The sequence below is a fragment of the Hyla sarda genome, chromosome 7 (assembly GCF_029499605.1).
Source record: "Hyla sarda isolate aHylSar1 chromosome 7, aHylSar1.hap1, whole genome shotgun sequence".
Classification (NCBI taxonomy): Eukaryota; Metazoa; Chordata; class Amphibia; order Anura; family Hylidae; genus Hyla; species Hyla sarda.
Window position 1 is genome coordinate 139852024 of NC_079195.1, and position 11273 is coordinate 139863296.

The 11273-nt window shown below is 40.1% G+C and overlaps 1 long non-coding RNA gene across 2 annotated transcripts; it reads left to right on the top strand.

The window, feature by feature from the left end:
- Positions 1-1508: 1508 nt before the first annotated feature.
- LOC130281868 (uncharacterized) lies at positions 1509-9541 on the top strand. 2 transcript variants are annotated; one of them, XR_008846142.1, is made up of 4 exons: positions 1509-1527; positions 3813-3902; positions 8038-8112; positions 9304-9541. It is a non-coding gene; the product is annotated as an uncharacterized LOC130281868 (long non-coding RNA). The 2 variants fall into 2 exon arrangements; XR_008846141.1 differs by lacking the exon at positions 1509-1527 and having other exon boundaries at positions 3656-3902.
- The last annotated feature ends 1732 nt before the right edge of the window (positions 9542-11273 follow it).

Consider the following 11273-nt stretch of genomic DNA (forward strand, 5'->3'; position numbering starts at 1 on the left):
TAAATTGAATTTTCCAGAATGCTAATCGTTACACAACGAAACGCTTGTTGCGTGTGATTTTTTAATGAAAAATAAATAAATAAATACGGACAGGGATTAACTCTGCTTCATCATTTTGGGCAAAAAAAGTCCTTTGGTGATCTGATCTTTTGGAGACAGATGTGTTACACACATATTGTATTAGTTTTTGTAAAAAAATTTCAAACATTGTGTGGTTTATTATTTTGGAAAAGAATTTCTTTGGGTGGTCCACCGTCCTGCATTATAGAGTCTTGTGAACTGTTGGATATGCACTAAATGGTCTCCTCTTGCTGCCAACATGTCCACGCTGTGTCATTCAGCCACTATATGGTGTCCTCATGCTGCCAACACCTCCACGCTGTGCCATTCAGCCACTATATGGTGTCATCATGCTGCCAACACCTCCACGCTGTGCCATTCAGCCACTATATGGTGTCCTCATGCTTCAGCCTCATCCAAGCTGTGTCATTCAGCCCCTATTTGGTGTCCTCATGCTGCCAACACCTCCACGCTGGGCCATTCAGCCACTATATGGTGTCCTCATGCTGCCAACACTTCCACGCTCTGTCATTCAGTCACTATATGGTCTCCTGACACTGATGCCACCACCAGGCTCTGTCATTGTGCTGCTGTGCGGCAGTGATTCTAAGAGTGATGCCGGTAATCTGCAGTATTATCTCACTGCCCAAGCACACTCCATATGCATTTTAGGACACAGCAAAGTGTTCTATACTCCTATAGAGGCTATATGTAGGCTAACAAACTTTTCGGGAGAATTCGGCGAATCGGCCGAATCGAATTTTTGAAAAGTTCGTTCATCTCAACTGCCGAGCATTAATAGGGCTTCAGTTTCCCACCCACCCTATATACTATTGGCGAGAATATTCTGTTCTGTGTTGTCGACAGGTTAAACTTTGAAAGTAATGGGGATGGGGCTTGCTGTTGCAGATCTGTACTAGCTGTACTAGCAGATCACAGGAAAATCTATTTAAGGCATTGCAATTTAAGGCATTGCAAAACATTGAATTGCTTAATTACTTATATTTATATGTCAAAAAGGGACATTAACCCCTCCAGGACAAAGGGCGTATAGGTAGGCCCTTGCGTCCTGGTACTTAAGGACCAGGGGCGTAACTGTACGCCCTCTGGTTTTCCGGTCACTGCCACGCACTGGGCAGTGATTGGAACAGGATGACTGTTGATATCTATCAGCAGGCATCCTGGCACATTACCTAGGGGTGACCTAGAAAATATGGGTCATTGGCGCTGTCTCGGAGGCAAGCACCAATCACTCTTGACCATCACAAAAGCTGTGATTGGCTGGCAGAGACTGTCCGACCAAACATGGGTCCTGCTGGGCGGATGATCAGCGGTGGGGTTCACCTTACTGACGGTAGGGTCCGAGGTGGCAGTGGTGGGTCCAGAGGCAGCAGCGGTGGCAGATCTGCAGGTGGAGGTGTGTCTGGAGGCTGTGGCGGGATCCTGAAGAAGAAGCAGCAGTAGTAGGTGAGGCCTGTGTACCTCCTGCTGTTGCATTAGTACAAGCTGGGATTTGTAGTAGTGAGCCTCCAGCTATTTTATAACTACAACTCCCAGCATGCCCTTTGGCTGTCAGTGCATGCTGGGAGTTGTAGTTTTGCAACAGCTGGAGGGACACTGCTGGGGAAACACTGAGTTAGTCTGTTCCCTAACTCAGTGTTTCCCAACCAATGTGCCATCTACTGTTGCATAACTACAACTCCCAGCATGCAGGGACAGCCAAAGGGTATGCTGGGAGTTGTAGTTGTCTGCCTCAGCTGTTGCATAACTACAACTTCCATCATGCGCTTCAGCTGTCAGTTAAGGGTTAAATTAACTATCCTATATTTTAAGTGGACATATAAGTAGCATGTGACCAAGTATTATGGAAATATCTCCAGCCGTACGGAAGTTATGCAGTAACATATATTTCCCATTGACTTGTACGGGACTTTAAACAAAAACCCCGCCCCTGGCAAATGGGGATGAGTAAGGTTTAAATCACCTATCCTATGTTTGTTGTTTACATATAAGTAACATGTGTGCCAAGTTTCATGTTAATATCTTTAGCCATTTGGACGTGATGCTGGAACATACACACATACATACATACATTGAGGGAGATTTATCAAAACCTGTGCAGAGGAAAAGTTGTCTAGTTGCCCATAGCAACCAATCAGATCGCTTCATTCTTTTTTCACAGGCCTTCCTAAAAATGAAAAAAGCAAGCTGATTGGTTGCTATGGGCAACTGGGCAACTTTTCCTCTGGACAGGCTTTGATAAATCTCCCCCATTGAGTTATATATATATATATATATATATATATATATATATAGTAGCTTAATACCCGGCATTACCCGGTTTTTCCTTCCTAATCCTTGTTGGGGAGGAAAATAAACAAAGGAGGAAGCTTTTGACTTCATATCCCGTCCTCATATATTGTTGTCATATCCCAACCCTATATCCTGACCTCCTATCCTGACCTCCTATCCCGTCCTCCTATCCTGACCTCCTATCCCATCCTCCTATCCCGTCCTCCTATCCCGTCCTCCTATCCCGACCTCCTATCCTGACCTCCTGTCCCATCCTCCTATCCCGTCCTCCTATCCTGACCTCCTGTCCCATCCTCCTATCCCTTCCTACTATCCCGTCCTCCTATCCCGACCTCCTATCCTGACCCGTAATATGTGTACCAGGTATTGAAATATCTCCAGCCGTGTGAGAACATACATTTGTGAGAACATACAATGCCCATTGATTTGCATGGGACTTTAAACAAAAACCCGACACTCACAAATGGGGGTAGTTAAGGGTTAAATTAACTATCCAATATTTTAAGTGGACATATCAGTAACATGTATTATCCAAATATCTCCAGCCATATGGAAGTTATGCAGTAACATATATTTCCCGTTGACTTGTGTGGGACTTTAAACATAAACCCCACCCCTGGCAAATGGGGGCAAGTAAGGGTTAAATTACCTATCCTATGTTTGTTGTTGACATATAAGTAACATGTGTGCCAAGGTTCATGTTAATATCTTTAGCCGTTTGGACGTGATGCTGGAACATACACACATACATACATACACACACACATACACATGTTGAGTTTTATATATATAGATAGGGTGCAGCCATCTTGTTTTTAACAGCATTTAGAGATGTGCTTTGCAGTCTGCCCCATTGATGTAGACAAAATATTCTAGCCCAGACCCTATTCATATGAATGGGAAACATTTTGAGGCATGCTTTGTGACCTGTGCAGAGGTCGTTTCACAGGGAGGGGGAGGCTGGGCTGTAAGCATTAGCTATTAATCGGAATCCTGTCTATGATGATAAGGATGACACTGCTGGTAAGTCATCTGTACAGAACAGGAAGTCTCAGCTTATATTAGACCTAGCATAAAATAATGAAGTAGCAAAAAACGAAAGGATGGGCAAACATTCAAACATTCAGCCACAGCTGAAACCAGACAAACAGAGCAGTCAATAATGTATGTGTGCCAGAGGCAAGCCTTTATGTAACTGACTGGAATTTTCCAGTGTAATTTGTCCACCCAGCCTGCAGGGAATAGAAAACAATGCTGTTCAAAAATGTATTCCACCACTTGTTGATATCCTAAATATAACAACCAGGCAGATGTCATGATCTGTTAACATCATGACTAATGGGGACAATCTGACAAAAGGCACAAGGAGGGGCATCACTCTTCATATAAAAACAAACGACTGATAACTGTGCCGAACACTTTTGTTTATTTTCTGTTAGATCCAGTAGCGTCACATTCAAGTCATTCAGACTTTAAGATGTCTTCCTTAAAGAAGGGATTTGGAGTTGATTTAAACACAGGTGACATAGGTAAGAAATGTTTACTTATCTAACAGTATCCACATAACTGGGATGCTCATTTTGTTTTCATTCAATTTAAAAAATGTTGTATGATGCATTTATAGAAAACAACTTTAAGCAGAACAACGAGCGATATTCTTTGTGTCTTTCTTTGATCTGATTAAGTCCCTAATAATTATTATTTGCCAAGTTTAGAAATAAGTTCAATAAAATCTTTAGGCTGTTTTTCTCACTGTGATCTGGCCAAGAATTGTCAAATACAATATTCAAGTAAGATGTGTACATCTATAACAAGATTTCTTCCACAGTACTACTGACTGTACTACAGATCTGTAGCAATGTTAAATTGGCCAAATTGCCAGAGTTTAGACTTAGAATGAATCTGAAAGAAACCAATTTATAGAAAACGTCACCACATGCCATATGTAGAGAGGTATTTTCTCCCAGTTTTGCTTCGAGGGGAAAATTGTCCAGTACTTATGGCACTCAATGAAGCATGCAACTATTTATTTTCTTTCTGATTCCTATGGATAGATAAAACCTTCAGATAAAATCAGTGGTAAAGGTATAATATGGTCCTGTACACTTTTTATGGATATAGTAGTAGAGATCTGTACAACTGTGTGTAAAGCTATAGCATAACCGCATGCAAGACACATCAAAAGTCCGAGTATGTGTGTCTCTTAAATGTGCCCGATAGCAGATGAAAAAAGGCTTTCCATGTACTGAAAGTGCCTGACACATTGTTTTACCAGATATTGCTATCAAAAGTATGTAGTAAAAGCTCTTATCCATCACCATGAAAAACCTGTATGTTTGGCAGAGCCAAATGTGCACATTTATGAGGATGCAGGGGAAGATAGATGTTGGCTGAACACTCTATCTCATTTGGATAGCCAGCAGACATGTAATCGGAATTATCCCTGGTTTAAAAGCCCATAATAGGGGTTACCTATTGATACAGAATTAGTAGTAAAGCCAGTGTTAGTGTAGGGAGGCTTAGAAGCCCAGTCACAACTATGTCACTGTCTCACACCAAAATGGTGTTGTGTAATGTGTCACACACCTCAGTGATGTGATATGTTGTATCGCATACTTTAGTGTTCCCATGTATTATGTCTCACACCTCAGTCATGTGATATGTTGTATCGCATACTTTAGTGCTCCCATGTATTATGTCTCACACCTCAGTCATGTGATATGCTGTATCGCATACTTTTGTGCTCCCATATATTATGTCTAACACCTCAGTCATGTGATATGTTGTATCGCATACTTTAGTGTTCCCATGTATTATGTCTCACACCTCAGTGATGTGATATGTTGTATCGCATACTTTAGTGCTCCCATGTATTATATCTCACACCTCAGTGATGTGATATGTTGTATCACATACTTTAGTGCTCCCATGTATTATGTCTCACACCTCAGTCATGTGATATGTTGTATCGCATACTTTAGTGCTCCCATGTATTATATCTCACACCTCAGTGATGTGATATGTTGTATCGCATACTTTAGTGCTCCCATGTATTATGTCTCACACTTCAGTGATGTGATATGATGTATCGCATACTTTAGTGCTCCCATGTATTATGTCTCACACCTCAGTGATGTGATATGTTGTATCGCATACTTTAGTGCTCCCATGTATTATGTCTCACACCTCAGTCATGTGATATGTTGTATCGCATACTTTAGTGCTCCCATGTATTATGTCTCACACTTCAGTGATGTGATATGATGTATCGCATACTTTAGTGCTCCCATGTATTATGTCTCACACCTCAGTCATGTGATATGTTGTATCGCATACTTTAGTGCTCCCATGTATTATGTCTCACACTTCAGTGATGTGATATGATGTATCGCATACTTTAGTGCTCCCATGTATTATGTCTCACACCTCAGTGATGTGACATGTTGTATCGCATACTTTAGTGCTCCCATGTATTATGTCTCACACTTCAGTGATGTGATATGATGTATCGCATACTTTAGTGCTCCCATGTATTATGTCTCACACCTCAGTCATGTGATATGTTGTATCGCATACTTTAGTGCTCCCATGTATTATGTCTAACACCTCAGTCATGTGATATGTTGTATCGCATACTTTAGTGCTCCCATGTATTATGTCTCACACCTCAGTCATGTGATATGTTGTATTGCATACTTTAGTGCTCCCATGTAATATGTCTCACACTTCAGTGATGTGATAGAACACAAGACCAGTTGCTAAGTCTAAATAGAAATACAGCGTAGAAAAGATTTTAACTGGGAAACATACAGCTGCAAATAATTCAAAGTGAACATATGAAAAACAGAAATAACTATCTTTAAATGCACAAAGTACAGAAATTGGTTGTCTTACCATGAAAAAATTATCTCAAAATAAACCCCGGGTGATCAGCTGTTATCATCTGGGCAAATTGTGGCTAAACATTTTACTTATGGTAGACATTTATCTAATACACAGATAGGCTATGTGAATCAGAAAAGGAGTCACTGAGCTCCTACTAAGGGGTTTTGAGCTAGAGGACCACTTCCTTATGCACATATGCCCTAATAAGAGGTTCTCTTAGCACAAGAACCACTTTAACCTTTGTGACACCACTAGTTTTCTTGAATACTATAATGTCTATGTGGAGGGGTATATAGCAGCTTATGTTTTTATACAATGAGTCCTAGAATAAGATTTACACATCCCTTTAGACCATCAGTACACTACAGATCTGCCTGAGGTAGCGGGAAACCTAGATGTTTAGAAGTATTAAATACTTAAGATCCTGAACTGGTAGTAGTAGTACTTACAAGTACCTGGTAGTAATATAAAAATAGCAAAGTACTTTACATAAGACAACTGCTGGCCAAATGCTCATTAAGCAAAATCTATCACCCAATCCTTCCACAGATGAACTCCCGGCCCAGCATTTATGTGTTCCGAATAGGATGGAGGGAACTGCTGCCAGACACCCCTGGCAGTTTATGTCCCTGACAACAATAAGTATAGAGAATTTAAATTTCAACACAGCAAATCTTTCTCTTTTCCCCAACCTCATCTCTTAGGGGAGAGTATGGAGATCCACATAAACATTAGATGATTTAATGTGTATGGGGCCCTTAAAGGGGTACTCCCCTGGAAAACATTTTTTTTTTTTTTTTTAATCAACTGGTGGCAGAAAGTTAAACAGATTTGTAAATGACTTCTATTTAAAATTCTGAATCCTTCTAGTACTTCAGCTGCTATATTGCTCCACAGGAAGTTCTTTTCTTTTTGAATTTCCTTTTTGTCTGACCACAGTGCTCTCTGCTGACACCACTGTCCATTTTAGGAACTGTTCGGAGCAGGATAGGTTTGCTATGGGGATTTGCTCCTACTCTGGACAGTTCCTAAAATGGAAAGAGGTGTCAGCAGAGAGAACTGTGGTCAGACAAAAAGGAAATTGAAAAAGAAAATAACTTCCTCTGGAACATACATCAGCTGATAAGTACTGGAAGGATTAATATTTTTTAATAGAAGTAAATTACAAATCTGTTTCTGGCACCAGTTGATTATAAAAAAAGTTTTCCAGTGGAGTACCCCTTTAAGTTTTATATGACTCTAAACTGTACTGTGTGTATGTGCTGGAGATAATGGTCTGTGTTAGGGTGTGCCCTGAGGATTCATGTCTTCTAATTTTGTTTACTGCTTTTTCATTAACATGGGACCACACCTTTAATCTGGTTCAATGAGGTTTGCAGCTCATAGTCCTTCCACCCATGTCATGCAAGCACAAAAGTATAGTCCTAGGCACCACACCCAGCAGGTGGTAAACATTGAAGCCACTGGTTTAACAAAGAATCATTGTTGTCCACAAACAATGATCTATTATGTATATTGTTGATCAGTTTTTGTCTTTCCACTTCAGAAACTATTTTATTTGGTATTAAATTGTGGTGTAAATTGAATATGGTAATACAAATTGTAATCACGTGAAGCAGTTTATCAAACTTAAGAAATACAACATAGAAAACAATCTTCACTCATGCACTCAGTGGGAATATTTCCCAGTTATTAAATGCAATGTACAAGTAAATATGTGAACCAGCAAGATAAATGATATCTATACAAATACTGTAATCCTGACCACTTCCATTGCAGTAAAACAAGGAAAAGATACAGTCCAAAACACGGCTAACCAGTGTGTACAAGAAGGTCAAAAAATTGCTCAAGAAGGTAAGTAAACTCTTAATGCACACACAAGCATGCATACAAGTCAGTAAGTAAGATCATAGTACTGTATTATAAGGTATTTATAGGGTCCAAGGATTTATGAGATGAAAAGCCAAAGATACGGAAAAGGGAATTATTTTTTTAAGGGTTAGTAGTGAAGGAAGTGCAGTAATTGCCCTCATACTGGAATATGTGAATATGGCCTAACCTTGGAACAATAAACCAATACGCCAATATCTATCAATAGGTAAAACTCCAAATATTTTGACAAAATAGCCAAAGGAAGACTGAAAAAAGCAAGTCAACACATTCCACTCCTGCAAACATACACTAACAAATTTTTCTTAGGGGAACTTTAAAATCCCACAAGCCCTGACAAAACATAATCAATTACCCCATTTTAATTATGCTTATCAAGCCTTTTTTACTTCATGGCAAATTAATAAATCACATATATGATGCAAAACAAGTAGCTGAATATTATGGCTTCATGTAACCAACCTCAGACAATGGATAGTAAATTATATTAATTAATGTATTATGTATTTCCAGACCTGGTAGAGAAAAAAATATTGTGCTAAGGTAAAACGTGAAATTATAAATAAACCAAAAATGAACTTTACAAATGTCTAACCTACTACATCAAGTAGGTTCCCATTTCTTTCAAACAGTGGCTGGAAAATCAGCTTTGCAGGAAAGATCTTTGTCAATTTTTACATTTTCCACAACAAATTCATGCTGAAGATTCGTTGACATTGAGTTGATAGAGTCCTGAAGAGATGTTTTAACTTTTTAGCTCTTTCTGAAAACATTTTCAGCCTGAAAATTATTTCATCACCACCAAACATTATTTTCTCATTCCATTAAATAAAAAATCCAAAGGTTCTATGTACACATGGGAATTGCCATGGGTAAGAAGTGCCATCTCCCCTAGTTCTTTGCCTGACATGTAACCCTATATCATAAATGAGTGAGAAAACATGATTATTTTCTTCAGATAACATTTTTGTTTGCTTAGAACTGCACCAGACAGTAATCCCAGAATTTCATTGGCCAATGCAGATTAATAATTGATTACAGAGTATCACTTTCATCTAACCCTTAAAAATCAGAGCAAATGTTAAAACAACACCTGATTTTTGCATTAAGGGGTCTTACGTATTTATGCATTAATTTTATTCCTTTCCACACCAGCCATAGACAAAGGATGCCAAGCTGCAAAAGATGCTGGAGACAAGGCAGTCGATCAAGTGAAGACTGGAATCAAATTTAAGTGAAGACCTCACCAGAAAATGCCTTAAGGGATTTAAGCAATGTATAATGATTAAATAATATATTCAGATTGATTACCTATACATATTTCTATCAACAATCCCGAATCCTTATAGCCACTTAACTTTAACTGCAATTAAATATTAAAAATTGTTGAACAAGTGAAGTCATGATTCTTTATTTTTTTTATTTATTTTTTACAGGAGAGTTTAAATAGTCACCGTTTTTTTCAGGCAACTGTACTCAATTTAATAGCCTATGAGATATCTAACATAATTGCCACTTCATTTACCATAACAATAGCATATGCCCACACACACCTAATTAAATCATAAAGGTTGTAAAGAATACCAACTTCACCTCTGAATTATGCTTCACAGTCTTTATTCATTCATGGCCCCAGAGTTCATTTCATTCATCAAAAAACAAAAAATATGGTTATCATGTGCAAATCAACTAGTATAACCATTGAGGTGCACTCTGCTATGCTGCTATGTACAAACATGGAAAATACAAGTTATTTTACATTGCAATATCGCTATAGATAAAATTGAGGTTCTTAGCATACCAATAATGTGCAATTAGTGTGCCCTATCCCACCACAGTAAGGTGACCTCTTTGGGATGGACCCTTAAGTATAGATATGTCTGTAAGATCCAGTTACTTCCTCCTTAAAACCACAATGGGGGATCGGTGAAGTGCACAACCAAAATCTACACTATATGCCTCTCTTAGGTTAGATAGATATGCCTCTCCTCTATTGGGCTAGCACCAAGCCTACAAATTTTGGGCATAAGATCCAGTTAGTCTCTAGATGTGAGACCCTCCGAGTATATGCAGTGGCTTTGCACAGCGCATTAGAGGCGATACAGAAGTTGGACGGCATCACGCCCGATCAGGGCAATCGAGTACTGATGGACCATTTTATAGAAGGGGGCTAAACAAATGGGACAAGGCCCAACTTAGGATGCTGGCCGTGCAAAATCCTGACATGGCTTTCCCAGCTTTTAAGAGACTCGCGGTTAAAGTAATAGAGTCGGAAACTCAGACAGAGGAGATTAGTGTCCCTGCTGCTGAATCTCCGGGACCCGCGGACCAGCCGCCTTTCCCTTCTCAATCTGCCCCATCAACACCATCTTCTAGTCCTTGGACAGCTGACTTACAAGACATTAAACAGGACATTGAACAGTTAGCCAAGGCATTTAAAGAAATGGCGGTACGGCAAATCCTTCTAGATCTGCAACAACACCACCTAAGAAGGCTGACCCTCGCCCTGTCACTCCATCTAGTACACCTCCTGATAGACCACCTGGGAGCCAGAGACCCGTTCGTAGTTATTGTAACAAGAATGGACACTGGAAGAGTCAATGCTGGACTTTAAACAGGCGTCCCCTGGGGTCGAGGACCGCACCCCAGGAGTAGAGGTTGAAGGTCCAGAATCAACCAACGACAAGAAGGGACTGTCTATGTATGTAGCTGCTTGTCCTTATCTACAGGTGATGGTTGAAGGTGTCTGGTTACAAGCTCTGATAGATACGGGGTCTCAGGTATCCACTATTCCACAGGGGGTTTTCTATAAGTACTGGGGCCCGGAAAGGTTGTGTGACCCTCAGGAAGCGGACTTCAGAGTAATTGCAGGGAACGGTAAACCAGTACCCAGGCATGGTTACTGGGAGCCCACGGTGCAGGTGGGAAAACATGTGCTAGGAAGACAAGGCGTGATTGTCACAAATGTTAGGGATGAGGGAGTAGCTGATTTCATTTTAGGCATGAATATTATGAGGCACTGTTTTGATCATATTGTCTGTGCACTGCATGCATCTCTCCCTCACTTGTCACCCCCAGGCCGGCGAGCTGCCCAACACCACCTCAAAATTCTCCAAGCAGAACAG